At 43.5% G+C, this 15847-nt stretch overlaps 1 long non-coding RNA gene across 1 annotated transcript; it reads left to right on the top strand.

Moving 5' to 3' along the window:
- Nucleotides 1–464: 464 nt before the first annotated feature.
- On the top strand, nt 465–3148 carry LOC119407216 (uncharacterized). Its single transcript, XR_005186651.2, has 3 exons — nt 465–620; nt 2630–2694; nt 3064–3148. It is a non-coding gene; the product is annotated as an uncharacterized LOC119407216 (long non-coding RNA).
- The last annotated feature ends 12699 nt before the right edge of the window (nt 3149–15847 follow it).

Below are 15847 nucleotides of genomic sequence, written 5' to 3'. Positions count from 1 at the left end.
GAGCTTCTGACGAATTTCACTAGCAAATGGCTGTATAAGCCTGAGACGGCCGCTCGAATAATGAAATGGCCGTCACAGGAGGTACGGAAGGTTCACAAACCAAAACTAAATTCGAAACGCGCGCCGAACCGGACTATTTCGCGGAGCAGTACATGTGCAATAGCTGCGCCCCCGTAGCCTTCCCTTCATTGCCAAGAAAAGTTGTCTTTGGGGGCGCTTTAGTTGTTTGACGGGTGTGCGGTGCGCGCGGTTTGTGTGTGTGTGCCATGCTGTGTTCTGCAATGCTTCGTTACCACGTTTATCGTTTATGCACGTTGGTTACGTGATTCAATATCAAGTGTACCTTCCAAGACGATCTAGGTCCTAGTCTCGTGACTGACGGCGAGTGCGGACGTACAGCAGCCTTTTACAAGACTGTCGCCGAGTGTACGGTACATTGTGGACTGTAAAGCTGAAGAGTGCACAGTGGATGCCTGATTTTGGTAAGTTCTAGAATATTTCTGAATTACACAGCTAGGTTACTTCATTACATGACGTCTTTTACGCAGGAACCGAGTGTGATCGTCTGAGCGGTGTGTTCACTCTGCGGGGATGATGGCCAGAGGAAGGATGATAGACAGGTATGTTTTACGCTATGCTCAATGCTTTCTGTGCACTTTATACGGTTGTATGAAGCATTCACCATGTGCGTTCACTACCTACAACTGCAACGGGTGGATGAAGGCGCGTTGCTTTGCGCGATACTCCGCTCGCTTCTGTAACGCAAGCGTTTCTTGTCATGGCGCTCTTCTTCCTTGGCTGTTGTTCGATTATTCCAAGAATGCCTGTCGCTCGGCCCACCCGCTTCCCGCTTGCTGGCGTGGGAGGGTGGAGGGGGCCCACAAAAGCGCCGCTGCCGTTTCTCTACCCGGGGGCTGGGTGACCTTGGGGACGTCTGCGCGATGTATGTGTCGCAGGGAGGGCCGCACTCGCGTTTTCCTTTTGGACGTAAGGGACCGGAGGGGGGAGGGGAGGACTGCAGTACTTGAGAGCATGGCCCTTTCCCCTAGACTTGACGGGGCCGCGACCGAGAGGAGAAAGTGGCCCGTTCTTGGATTCCGCCGCTCAGAAGCGATCGCAAACCGAAGGAAGAATAATTTGCAAGATTTTTTGTAGCCCAGTTGTGATTCTGTAAATAAACTCCTTAGCGTCGTCGAAAGTTATTGAAATCGACTACAGCTGTATACTGCACGAGATCATCGCCTGAAGCTACTTGTACGATGGCTTATCACTTCGGAAATAGAACTGCTTTAAACATAACGTTCATCGCCTAGCTTTCTCATGATGCAGGTACAAATGAAGTAACTCTTCAGTAAACTCAGTAATAATTGGCATGTAGTACGCGGGGAGGAAGATATAAAAACACGCTGCGGCGCTCTGCAGTGGCGTGTGTTTGTGGCTTTCTCCGCGACTACTGCACCGCGCTTGTTTTTGTTAGAAGTTAGTGGCACTATGGTTAGGATTTTAATCTGACTGTGCAAGGTCGTTGCTACGAGAAACGAACTTGCGTTGGGTGAACCCACTTGAAGATAATACAAGTCAGTGAATTACGTTATATTCTGGTACTACCACCATGTGTACATTAATTTGAAGTAACACAACATGTTTATAACTATCAATTCTAGACAAATATGCCAGTTAGTTGCGTTTGGCAAGGTGCCTTTTGTTGCAATATTTGTGTTTGAGAAAAATGATGTGAAATATTTTTCCCGTCGTTATATTGTTTCCTGAAGCATACTGGTTTATATTAACAGAAGTTGTTGTAATGGTTAAGCAGCACTGTTTCAAGAGCTTTTTATCCACTGTGCTGGGGTGGCAAAAGCACACCTCAATTATGTGCTTATCTAAAGTTCATGTTACTTTTGTGAGCTTTTCTTAAGGCAGCATGAAACTGAAAAAGCGCTCTTATTTGCAGGTTGTGCGACTAAGATGTAGCATTCATTGTGAGAGTGCTACTTTAATTTTATGAAGTAATTATTAGGGGAAACAAATCTAAATTCTCATATGTAACTATGTGTGCAGAAGTTTACAGAAGGCTGACAAAAGTGGTTAACGGTTTTTTTTATGGCTTGCAGCACTACAAATTCCAACGGATATTCCAGGCATTGATTGACTTTAACACGACTAGAATTACTTTCCTAAACGGCTCAAATTCATCATATAATACAATATGTAAAGCTCGGCATTATGGAGTTTGCACATGGGCCACACATACTCTTATCAATTTATGCATTTTATATTGTGTAGCAAAGCTGATGTAATTTTCGTCATTTAAATGACCTATATGTTAATCTGCGTTCTCCAACCACATAGTGTTTACTAAGTACATAAGTTTCTGAAAGTTCGGCTTGCAATGGCACCATTACAGTTGTCTGCCATGAGCCGTTGCTCAGGTTATACCTGTTCTTATAGCGCAATCTGAGCCCATCACTCAAGGCCCTTGCTGGTATATAAACATAGACTTGCCTGAATACATTGTATGTATTGTGTGTGAGCTGTAAGGTCTGTGTGGTGCGCCAACTCATGAATGTTTTCTGGTATCCTTTACATATGTACCCGGTGATCTCACCTGTTCGTGGAACTGAAGCAGACGACAGCTTGCAGAAGAAGATGGGAGCGTTCTACCTGTGAGCCTGGTCGAGTTTATATTTTATGGTAGGCATTTGTTTCAATCTTTACAAAAAGCTTGGACATGTTGCGCCTGCTCATGAACCTATTGCACCTTTTTTGAGGGAATTCTAAGATCAAAGAAACAAGACTCAGACGTAACTCCATTAATGTATACTTGATGCTGGACTTGACCTTCTGTGTTGTTTTCCTGTTTTCTAACAGGATTTGCTGAAAGTTTCGATTGGAAATGCGATATAAGATGCAGTTTTGACTAACTCTAACTTCACAAAAGTGTTTTTTTGTCAACTATCTCCACGGGGCCTTGGCAGTACATCTAAGTGTTCTAAGGTGCACGATGTGGTGGATAAAGTTTTCTTTGCAACTCTTATATATTTACTGCGATCTTTCGTGCAGGATACACATGCATGGATACACCATACATGGATTCCCTACAAGGACCCTGCGCATCAAAAGCAATCTGTCATCAATGTTAAGTAGATAGATTAAATGAAACGAAGATTTGACAGGTGTACACCATATTTTTCTTTCATTTAACCTCTGCATGTTTCCCAGTCAATAAATGTTTTTATCCATTTTCTTTTGTTGAGAAATGTCTTTGTACAGCACAAGTGTTGTAGATGGTGCATACATGCACTTTCGTATGATGCTTGGCTGCATGTGTATCAACCAGCAAACACATTGTCAGGCACAACTAATATGTGATTCCTACTATCATCCGGACATATCATCAATCTTATCATGCACTGTAATAGTTCTGTTTCAGGAATGTTATGAATGTCATTGGCCACGAAGCACAAGCTTGGCCGAGGGTCATTGCAAACAGGATGTTTCATACTCACAAGAAAGTCACTCATAAGGACACATTAGAATGACGGTGGCCAATATGTTTTTGAATGACATTATGAGTACATTAAAACAATTCTGAAGAAATGCATTAGAGAATCAAATGAGTGTTGATGTCAACGGTCGTTTCATGCTCACTAGACTATCACATGTTAATACGCATCAGAATGACTGGCCAATATGTTTTTGAATGACATTTCAAATACATTACAAAATTCTAAAGGGACACATTAGAGCGTCAAATGACTGAAATGTCAGAAGTCATTAGACTTTCTTTTTGAACTCATCTCACATTTTCATATACGCTGACCTTTACAGGTCAGCGAAGGCGACGTGGCTTCAAGCTTTCGCTATACTCGTTACTCAATACGCAAATACTCAAGTTACACACAGGCGTCGAAGAAGATCGTAACGCTTGGCTCGAAGCAAACATACGGCATGAGCTGCTCCTCACTGACGGCTTCGCATCAAATCGATTCCCACAATTCGTGGGATCTGCCGCGATTTTTAAACCTTCTCGGAACACAATGGTGCCCATTGTACTTCGGTTATTTGCCGCTGCTTTGAGAACTTTGATTTACAGGATACTTTTCGAGCCGGTCTTGTGGTATTAATACGTAGGCAAGAGACACCAGTAGTTTAATTAAAGGAACAAATAAAATATTACGCGAAGGGAATAAATTGCATAGTATCGTGATCAGTGCAAGCGTTGAAGAAAACTGCATGCGGGCATACTACGCAGAATGTGTTTCGAATTTTCGTACCCAGTCACCAGGGCTGGGCAAAGATACTTTGAAATTGTATCGCGATACTATACAAGATTCCCAGGCAAGAAGTATTGGCGATACAGATACAAGATACTACAGCAAGAATTGTATCCGATACGATACTTGCCAAATGTATCTTAAAATACTTCGATACATTCGCAAATTCGTAATTATAGACCACCATAATGTAGTAGCGAACGCCCATGCAAAATATGTTTGCTTGAAAATTTCCTTAATGTGACCAATTTTGTTTTACGTTAATGAAATGTCTGTTAGTATCTGAAAAGTTTTGTCCTTCTCGCTCAAAGTGCATTAGTTTACTTCCGACAGAACTTATTAGAGTTTGCTTCGGCTGCTTAACAGGACAGCTAGTCGCTGACAGCGGCTCTTGCTTGTCATTTTTGTAATTGATGGGAGTCGCTGCTCAGCTTGCCGACCTCAGCTAGCCGGTCGCCATATAATGACAAGAACTTCAGTAGAATCCTTCGCACGATGGCGCAAATACCGGTGTGGAGTTTTACCTTGTCTGTAAAAGACCGCTTACGCAATACCGAATCACCGGTGTACAGTAGCGACAACGCTGCTAGCGACATTTTTCGTGACGCATTGTGTGTACGTATAGAGCTCATAAAACTGCAATGACTTCATGTTCTATTTATCTGCTGGCGTAAAACGTTCGTTATCAATATACGCACTAACTTTCAATATTTTAACAATTTTTCTTCAACGAGAGAACATGTGCACCCAAGAAATACCTACTACCTATTGTATTATCACGTGGTGGTGACGATGAAGAAGGCGGCAGTCACTCTGGTAGAAACGAAACTGCTCATTGGGCAAACTTGTGCCCACAAAATAAGAAACTCAATGTGCAAGCAAAAGAACGCTATACACTGACAGCGGCAATAAATGTCGTGTGCCTTCGGTGCTCTGATCATCGGCAGAACGCGTGGCCCTCTATTCGTCAGCGATGGAAACTACCAGCGTTACGGCTGCTGCTCGCGGACTGCGCATAGTTTTAATAATAATTTTTGAGCTTTTGCATAACAAAATTACTATATGATTATGATGGACCGCGTAGCGGAGGGCTCCGGAAATTTCGACCCCCTGAGGTTCTTTAACGTGCACCTAAATTTAAGTACAGGGGTCTTAAACATTTCGCCTCTTTCGAACTGTGGCCGCCGCGGCTGGGAATCGCGCGTGATCTTTACAGAACAATCTGAAACAATCGCGAAGATTGCGAAACATCGCGGCGCGGTTTGAGCCGAGAGCTGCTCATTATTTTTTTTTTTTTTTGCGATTCAAACCCAATCACACCAAAATAAAGAAATAAGAGCGTGTGGCACTATAGTTGCACAAATCGTCGCAGGACACCGCTGCGATTCACGCTACTATTCACGCCACCTATAGCTCCGATTGCCTAGCGATTTGTAATAGTAAAACAAGAAATTAAGGAGGCCTAAAAAAGGAAAAGAAATATACGTATAAATAAAATAGAAAAGCCATTCTGTATCAAACACTCATTGTGAATAAGTATTGAAACGCGATACAGGCGGCACCCCTAATAGCTATGAAAATTAGGAATGAAGTATCGTCAACTTACCTGTTAATGTAAGACAGCAAATATATTTAGTGCCTACGAAAAATTGACTGAAACGGCTCGTTGGGACGCTCATGAGAAAAACGAATAATTTGACATAAAAATGTTTCTCGAATCCCTTTTTTAACAACTTGAAGATGGCTCCTAATTATTTCCAGAATTATAATACAAGCTCAATTTCGCTGTTCTACTAAGCAATAAGCAAGATGTTTGGCACTGTATACTGACTTCGCGCACACATAATTACATATTTGCTTTCAAAATCGCCTTGGCAGAACAGTAAACTCAAGTGAAATATAAATGCGTAAACAGTAGCAGAAATAAAGCATACAGTGCAAAGTAAGAATAAAGCAGAGAGCTTATTTTGGCAGCATGTTACAAGAGACATATTGCTGTGACCAGAGCAGTGCTGGGCAGTATCGAAGATACATGCATTTTAGATACTATCTTAGATACTCTATGGGTATCTTGTATCTGTATCGAGATACGTCTCGAAAGATGAGTATCTGTATCTGTATTTCCGATACATTCAATAATGTATCGTGTATCTTAAGATACAAGATACTTCTATCGCAACACAACCGTGCGAAACAATAATCGCTGGCCAAGCTCCGCTTCTCAAGCTGGTACTGGTGCCACTAAGCCATCTGAAGAAGTCTAAGGGCTGTGACACAATTTTGTTTTTCCGCCAGAGTCCTCAAGTGAAAGCAGAAGATGAGGAAGACAAGCACGCGGACGTCTACGCCCAGCTTACGCACCTTTTGTTTTGTTGATTTCTTTTCGTTTTAGTTGCGCCGGTGCCGCGACACTTGCTCTTAGCCACTGTCCTGCGCCGCGTACTCCACTGCGTGCAGCGTCTATCGCGCAAATTCTGATGTTGCTACAGTGTCGTTAATGAAGATTCTCTTGCGTCTTGCTCCGTAACGAAATGTGATGCGTGCAAGAATGGGGTTGCTTTGTGTCTCGTGGATTTTACATATCAGCGATTTGAAGGATCTCGTGGATGTAAAGCTTGATTTGCATGCAATGAATTAACTTATATGCAAACAAGATATGCAAACAACTATAGCACCACTAGTACTGATGCTAGATCTAATAGAGCAAGCCTTTACCTAACAGAAAATATCTTGGCGTACCGTATTTTTCACATCCTGCTACATTTATTCAAAGAATTTATGAAATCATAACTTGATTATTAATTAGTACAAGTGCTTTCTTGCTGTCATTTTGCATCCCATACATTACCTAGGTCTCTGTACTGTTTTTATGGTCTGGTCACTGCAGTATGTCTTTTGTAACGCGTTCCCAAAACAAGATCTCTGCTTTATTCTTCCAACTGTCTGCTTTATATTTCTACTACTGTTTACCCATTTATACGTTGCCAAAGTGATTTTGAAAACAAATATATAATTATGTAGGCGTCCCTTGAGTTACAGTACAACGCATTCTGCTTATCGCTTAGGAAAATACCATAACTGAGTTTGCATTATAATAATGAAAATCATTAGGAGGCATCTTAAAGATGTTAGGAAGCGGATTTGAGAAACATTGTTTTACTGAATGTTCCGTTTTACTCATGAGCGTGCCAACGAGCCGTTTCAGGCAATTTCCCATAGGCACTGAATTTTCTATTGTCTCAGCAGTGAGCTGACGATACTTCACGCTCATAGCTTTTAAGGACGCCGTCTGTATTGTATTTCTGTACTCATTCAATGTGAATGTTTGATACAGAACCACCTCTCTATTTTACTTATATTAGTTTTCCTGTTTTAAGCCTTCTTAAATATTTTTGGTATTACTAATTGCCACTTAATGGGAGCTATAAGCGGCAATAGCGTGAATAGCGGCGGTGTCCTCCGACGGTTTGTGCAACTATATAATACATCTGAGGCGCCCCTGTGTTGCACATGTTTTCTCGTTGAAGAAAAATTGCTAAAAGATTACACGTTAGTGAGTATATCAGCAAAGAATCCTTTACGCCAGCAGATAAGTAGTATATGAAAATTCATTGCTGTTTTACGTCATCTACGTATACACCAGGGGTCTCAAACTCAGCTTATAGCCAGCGGACCACAGTCGCGAAATTTAGTTCGAAGCGCCGGGACAATGAAGATGGTGAGAGAGAGTTCGAACAAAATGACGTTACCATTCGAAAGAAAGCCTTTCCCATGTCTCATATATAGGTCATTTCTGAAGGGGATTTGGAGTCGGGATTCGAGAAACATCGACACCGATGTACACAACGAGTGAAATCTGGACGCGGATTCTGAAATATAGAGTTTCTGTTCCGCTGTTATGTTTCCGCACATCGTGACCACATGTTCCTCACGAAAGGAAAGCTTGAGACCCGTCATGTCTGTGTAGCTCACGAACATGCTTATCTAGAAAATAAAAACAAATGGGATGAAGATGGTCATGTGTGCGGGCGGGGCCGCTAGCGAAAGGACTCAAACCCCTTGTATACACCATGCGCCCCCCCCCCCCCAAAAAAAAAGAAAAAAAGTCGCTACCAGCGTTGTTGCTGCTGTACACCTGTCCGGATATACGGTATTGTGCAAGCTGTCTTTTACGGGCAAGGTAAAAGTCCACACCGGTATTTCCGCCGTCGTGCGAAGGCTTCTTATAGAAGTTATTGTGATTATATGGCAACCCGCTAGCTGGTCGGCAAGCTGAGCAGCGACTCCCATTAGTTGCAAAAATGACAAGAAAGAACCACTGTCAGCTAACTGTATGTATAAAGAGTTGTCCTGTGAAGAAGCTAAAACAAACCGCAATAAGTTGTTTTGGAAGGAAACTAATGTACGTTGAGCAAGAAGGGCAAGACTTTTAGATACTAACAGTCATTACATTAAAGTGAAACAAAATAGGTCACAGTTAGGAAATTTTCAAGAAGACATTTTCGTGCATAGGCGTTCGCTGCTACATTATATGGATCTTTAACAACAAATTAGAGAATGTATCGAAGTATCTTAAGATACAATTGCCAAGTATCGTATCGGATACAATTATTGCGGCAGTATCTTGTATCTCTATCTCCAATACCTCTTGCCTGAGTATCTTGTATCGTATCGCGATACAACTTCAAAGTATCTTTGCGCAGCCCTGGACCAGATAAAAAAAATGGTTCAGAGCCCTATGTAATGTACAGGATGCAAGAACAGGACAACTAAACCTGCACTTGTGCAAACAATCAAATTATGATTTCAAAAACTCTTTGAGGATAGCAGGAACATAATAATAATAATAATAATCGTTAGGGTTTACGTCCTGAAACCATGGTATGATTATGAAAGGCACCGCAATGGAGGGCTCCGGAAATTTCGACTAACTGGACTTCTTAAACTCCAGATAGTTGAACTCGACGTACACGGGCCTCAAGTATTTTTGCCTTCATCGAAAATGCCACCGCCGCGGCCGGGATTAGATCGACAAGTGGAAAAAAAGATAGGGTACACGAACATATATCCTGCTAGGTAACGCGTCATCTATTAGATCTAGCATCGGCGCAAGTGGTGCATAGTTAGGACCTTTTTTGCACATAAGTCAATCCCATGCAAGTCGAACTTACATCGACAAGATCCTTCAAATCGGTGATGTGTGAAAGCCACGAGACGCAAAGCAACCCTATGCTTCAGATTTCGTAAGGAAGCACTTCGCAGGGAAGCGGGATCAGAATTCGCGCGATAATCGCCGCACGCATTGTGGTACGCGGCGCTGGACAGTGGATAAGGGTTACTATCATGGCACTGGCACACGAGAAAAGAAAGGCACGTGAGCTAAGCATAGACGATCGCGCGCTCGTTCTGTCGAGACTACGCGAGTGGTCGCATGTTGCTCTGCTCCACCAACAGGGACGCGCACACCTCATCGCCTTCCAAAAAGAAAAGGATATGTCACTGCACTTTTATTCAGTCGGTTTAGTGGAACCAGTACCAGCTTGAGAAGCATAGTTTAGCCAGCGATTATTGTTTCGTACGGTGGTGTTTCTGTAGGAGTATCTTGTATCTAAAGATACACGATACATTATTGAATGTATCGGAAATACAGATACAGATACTCGTCTTGCGAGATGTATCGCGATGCAGATACAAAATACCCAAAGAGTATCTAAGATAGTATCTGAGATACATGTATCTTCGATGCTGCCCTGCACTGCCAGTCACTCAGTTCTGCGTCACAAATGCAACTGTTTTATTGGGTATAAGATCTTGAAAATCTGTCTAAAACTTGCATAGTTATTTCCGACAGTCCTGAATGTTATGCAACATTCTTTCAAACAAGAATACGTTTAGGTGTTTCTCGCAGGAAGCTTTATTTATCAATAATCCAAATTACTGCAAATTTACGAGCCCGGACCACGATATGTTTATGGCGCTCGACGTAGTGACGGACTCCGGATTAATTTTACCGCCTGGGGCTCTTCAACACTCACTTAAATCGGTGTACACGAGTGTTCTGTGCATATCGCTCCTATTGACATGGAGTAGCCATGGCCGGGAATCGAACCGGCACCCTCGAGCCCAGCAGTGCGATATCTTACTGCTGAGCTCCCGCGGCGGGTGCGTTACCTATGTGCCGAGGAGACCACCAACATAAACCGAAGCCTAAAATTTGTTCCAGGTTCTTCAAAACGTATTAGCTTAAGTATAAATTATAGTTGAAGCTACCACGTGAGGAGTTTTCAATTTTTCATCGCTTAAAGAGTAGCTTTCGATCAAGTGTATGTTGCCTGCCGCTAAATGAACCCACTTTACATAACAATGATTTATTGCATTTGTGCCATTCCAGCTAAACTTTGATGAAGTAGTACTAGCAGGAATGTTTTTATTAAGCGTTGCGCAGCATTTTACATCAATGCTTTCCTTACAACGTAACGTCGACGTTACAAACATTTAGGTACTTTATTTCCATCATTGTGGAAAAAAAGGTACAGTATAACATGTTCAAGTGGAATAAAACAGCAGACCCATGCATGTTGTGTTTGAGAAATATAAGCAGGACCATTTTCGATGCGGTGGAGAGTTCAGCGCTTTTTCAGGGAGCATATCTTCCACGCAAAATGTTTGCGCGAAAACCAGATGTTAGGGAGATATTAACGGTGCCCACAAACTTTATGCGCACTGTAGCTGGCAGAAGTGAAATATCCACGAGCACCATTTTCGGGAGACGTGAATTGCCTGAAATTACAGTGTGCTAACCTCCAAAAAGAGCGATACTCGTAAATATAAAGTCATGATGATGCATGCAGGACTGTTTGCAACCAAGAAAATGATGCGGTACCAAATTCTATATTACGTTGTATGCAACGTGTAATCTTTGAGCTTGAGATCACATTTCAGGGACTTCGAGTGCGGCTGTGCAGTGGGGCAAAAAAAAGAAGATATGACATAGTCAGTTCAGAGTCATCAATGCGGGTCCAGGCATTCTGAGATTGTGAATACCAGTGTCCCACAGGAGAAAGGTACGCAACAGCCGCTACCTACCGGTACATTCCCACGGAGCAGAAAGCCTGGAGGCTTACAGAGAAGGAAAAGCATGTCCGTACACTTTCTCATGGCGTATTCCACAGTTTTCTTCAAGCTTTGTGTGGCATGGCCCAACCTCCTCAAAGGGAGTCGACACGTCTTAAGAAATTGGTCCCCGCAATTTCCTAAAAAAAGCGATTCCGCCCGTACTTAGTTCGGGGTAGCCAAGTGGCTTGCGTACCAAATATGTTGGGGCGGCGGTACTGCGCATGCACGAAGACCCAGGAACATACGTCCCCTGGTCGCCGGAGCCGTGCGTGCGCGCGGCCATAAACAATGCTGCCACCACCGACCTTCTAGTGGAGATCAGCTGCAGGACACGTCTGCCTTGAATCTATTAATTGGTCGTCGGGCACTCTGTAGTTCGTCAGCTCCGAACCAATGCTCTCACTTGCTTTAAATTAATGTCTTTAAGCTTCCGCAGAAAGGTATTCGATTCGATTCGGCACCATTTTCGAGAGCCATACTCAAATATTCGATGCTGTAGGCTTAGCGAGAGGATGGACGCATAGAGTTAATATACTGACTGTAGAGGAAAAGCTCCCCATAGGGCCCATGCATTGAAACCTATAACCACATGGGTTCCGCCATGATGGAACAATACGAACGTTGCTGGGCGTTGCTGAGCTTGACGGACGGACGGACCATCCGTCCGTCCGTCCGTCCTCCGTCCGTCTATGCGTCCGTCCATCCATCCATCGATCCCTCCGTCCGTCCGTCCCTCCGTCTGTCTGTCTGTCTGTCTGTCTGTCTGTCTGTCTGTCTGTCTGTCTGTCTGTCTATATATATATATCTATCTTAGCCGCCTAGCTCTGGGATCTTACATAGTCGTCTCTTAACATGGCATTTACCAAAATTGGCATAGCAGAATGCGATTGTCTAAAGAACGCGATTCGTAGGTCATGACGTGAATAACATGTCTTGTGTGTCGTGCACGTCATGAAACCCTTTTCGCTAGTCACGCGTGGGCCATAGCCGCATAACCCAACCCCGTGGTGTACCGGTATGCGCCACAGCTGATACCCAAGGTCTGCGTAAGTACACGTCAAAAATGTTAATGCGGAAGCGTTAAGGAGCTAGCGTGACAGAAAATCCACTGTTAGTTCTCACGCGTTCCGTATGTGTAAATTACACGACAGAAACTAAGTAAAAAGGAAATTCGTTAAGTTTGCACAAAGTCGCGCAGAGCTTGGCCCAGCGAAGCACGTCCCGTCGCCGCTCTTAATCGCCGTCGGCCAACACGTCTAGCTTCGAAATGCGCGGTTCCTCCTCGAGAGTATTCACTTTCTTAGGACGCCCGATGGCTGCCTCGACACGATCGGGCACAGCCAGGCTATGAAACGTAGAGAGGAGGTTGCATGCGATGGCTCCGTCGGTGGGCGTGGCTTGGCCAGGTGGTGCGGTATCTCCTCGTGATGCTTTCTTCCTCTTTCTTTCTATCTTATTTTCTCTCTCTTTGAGCTCATGGCCTCAAACTGCCGGAAGCCGGAAGTCGGCCATATTGACTGCGCAGATTCTCCACTTTTGTTTACACGCGAACAGCGCAGTAGAAGGACCGTCTCTCTTTCCGGCTCGAAAACCACGTGGGCTGCTCGGCGCGCATGCCGTGGCGATGTGAAACCAACGGAACGGAAATCAACACGTCGGGTAACCGTGATACCGTAGGCGAAATCATTTCGTCCGAGTATTTTGCTCTTGAGCTGAAAGAACTTGATGTGGGCATTTTAAATTATAGTGCAAGATCTTGCTTTGTTTAGCCCTTTCAGCCCTGAATTTTTTATTTTGGTCGGGGACATTTTTCGTGATTGTTTTCCTAATAGTTATGACCTCAGAAGACCACAAACGAAAAATTGAGCCAGTGGTGCAAGTATTATTGGATTTACAGACATGACATCAAATTAGGTCTTCAGGGCTCAGCGGTCGCGAAATGAGAAAAATGGCATCGTTTTTCATGCTATTCACTAGAGTACACAAAATGTGAACCACGTCTCATTTTTCAGTGTGATACTCATTGAAACAGCTTGGGTACGTCAACCCGAAAATTGCGCTTAGCCACCTCAGCTGACCCGCCTCGACGTTAGCCATGACTTCGGTCAAGTTTCTTCTTCTTTGTGGGTCCCAGCTCCGCAAGCATGTCACCATTTTGGTGTCAATCGCAGTGGGGATCATTGAAGAAGTATTCCCCCAAGAATGGGCAGTTTTGGTTTCATTTCCGAGGTGCTAGGGGATATGTTGTGTGATGGTGTCAAATGACACCGCCAGGGCCGAAAGGGTTAAGTTATGTAAAAAATAATGATGCTATATCGGACCAGCCAAGTTACTGCTGCGAAGATCAAGCGCCTTCAGTTTGCATGGCTTTTTTTTAACGCGTTAGTTTCATGCTGCTGCTTTTTTTTTTATTGCGATAGCAATTATATGGACACTCTTGGATGATTTTTGCCGTCGCCGTAGCCGTCTGTCGACGCCGTCATTTCCCGGATATGTATATGTATGTATGCATATAAAAAGGAACAAAGAAAAATAAAGGAGAAGAAAAAAAATTCTGCGGCACCCGACCGCGGATCCGAACCAGCAACCCCTCGCTTGCGTTAGACAACTCAGCTTAGACAACTTGTAAGATTCCTCGAAGACAGCTAGTAAGACTGAGGATATTTCTTTTTTAAACGCCTTATACCATGTCGCACCCAGACCATCTGGTCCAGGTGACTTTCCAGGAGGGAGACAGTCTATTACCTTTTCAATTTCCAAAACTTTTACAAGTAATTCCAAATTCTTTTTTGTTTCTTCATATAACTGTGGCACCCTCCCAAGGCCGTCATTTGCGGGGACACACACTGCTCTCATTCCGGAGACCAAGGAATAAGCGATGCTAAAATTAGTCACGTCGTACAGACACATATCCCTAACACCGACTCTAAAATACTCATGAAAGTAGTTGCAGGGAGATTGCAGTCCGTTATTACAGAAATAGTTGGTGAGCACCAGACGTGTGACATCAAGGAGAGTTCCCTTTTGACGAACACACACACGATGCGTCGTGTCCTTGAATGCTGTGATGCTTTTTTAATATTTTTTTATTTATTTACGATACTGTCAATCCCGTCAGGGATTTTTACAGGAGTGGGTTGAAAAGTGTCTACAAACATTATATATTCACATATTTATACAGTTGCATAGGTAGAATTACAAAAAAATCATGGTACATAATAACGATAATGGACCTACATTAATAACGAGTGCACATGTCTCAGTCCCATGTGCACACGCTGAAAAAAAAAGATAACACGTAAAAGAGAGAAAAAGGTAAGCACGCAACATACAAAGTTGGTACCGACTTCCACCTTTTTAGATCACAAGTTTAAAGTATACTGGAAAGGAGGACAGTGATCAGTACAATCTTGGTAGCGTCGCTATCATGTAGCTGGCAGAACGGTTTGGCCAGCAAGTTCAAGAAATTTCTTGACAGCGGGCTGCGCAACCACCGTCTCGGGTAAAGCATTCCACTCTCGCAGTACCCGCGGGAAAAACGAAAAACTAAAAGCACTGTTGGCGCATAAGTATTCTTGGAGTGTGAGGTGATGCTTGTGACGGGTTTCTCTGGCAGTGTTGATTGAAACGTAGGTGTTCGGACTTACTTTAAATTTGTTGTGTAGAATTAGGTACATAAATTTGAATCGGGATAGCATCGCACGACTGGCTAGCGTGTGAAGGCCAATCTCTGTCAGCATTTGCGTAAACGATTCGGTGCGCCTATATCTGTTACAGATAAAACGCGCGGCTTTGCGCTGGATAGCCTCAATAGTGGCTATGTGATTTTGGGTAGAGGTGAACCATGCCTCGCTCGCATATTCTAAGATAGGGCGTATAATCGACGCATAGGCCAAGAGCTTGGCTTCTCTTGTCGAGTATCGCAAGGCCCGCTTAAAGAACATTAGTTTCCGCATCGCTTTGCCAGTCACGTGATCTACGTGCGCCGACCATGCAAGATCTGACGATATGACGACGCCCAAGTATTTGTACTGAGTGACTGTTTTAAGAATGACGCTGTCATAGCCATACGGAAAAGTAAGTCTGGATTTCTTTTTTGTTACTCTCATTGCAACTGTTTTACCGAAGTTGATGACCATTTGCCAACTCTCGCACCATTGTGCTGACAAGGCGAAATCATTGTTCAAACTTATTTGATCTTGCTGGCTTTGTATTTCTCAATACAGGACGCAGTCATCTGCAAATAACCTAATATTAGATTGAACCCTACAAGTTATGTCGTTTATAAACAAAAGAGACAGGATAGGAGCCAAAACTGAACCCTGAGGTACTCCTGAAAGCACCGGCATAACTTCAGAAGTGCTGGCTCCTAACTGTACGAAGTGGCGGCGGTCAGTCAAATAGCTCTTTATCCAGCGGAAGATTGGTCTATCCACTAGAATATGTCTGAGCTT

Source organism: Rhipicephalus sanguineus, chromosome 10 (genome assembly GCF_013339695.2).
Source record: "Rhipicephalus sanguineus isolate Rsan-2018 chromosome 10, BIME_Rsan_1.4, whole genome shotgun sequence".
Lineage (NCBI taxonomy): Eukaryota > Metazoa > Arthropoda > Arachnida > Ixodida > Ixodidae > Rhipicephalus > Rhipicephalus sanguineus.
This window is presented reverse-complemented; position numbering and strand designations above follow the sequence as displayed.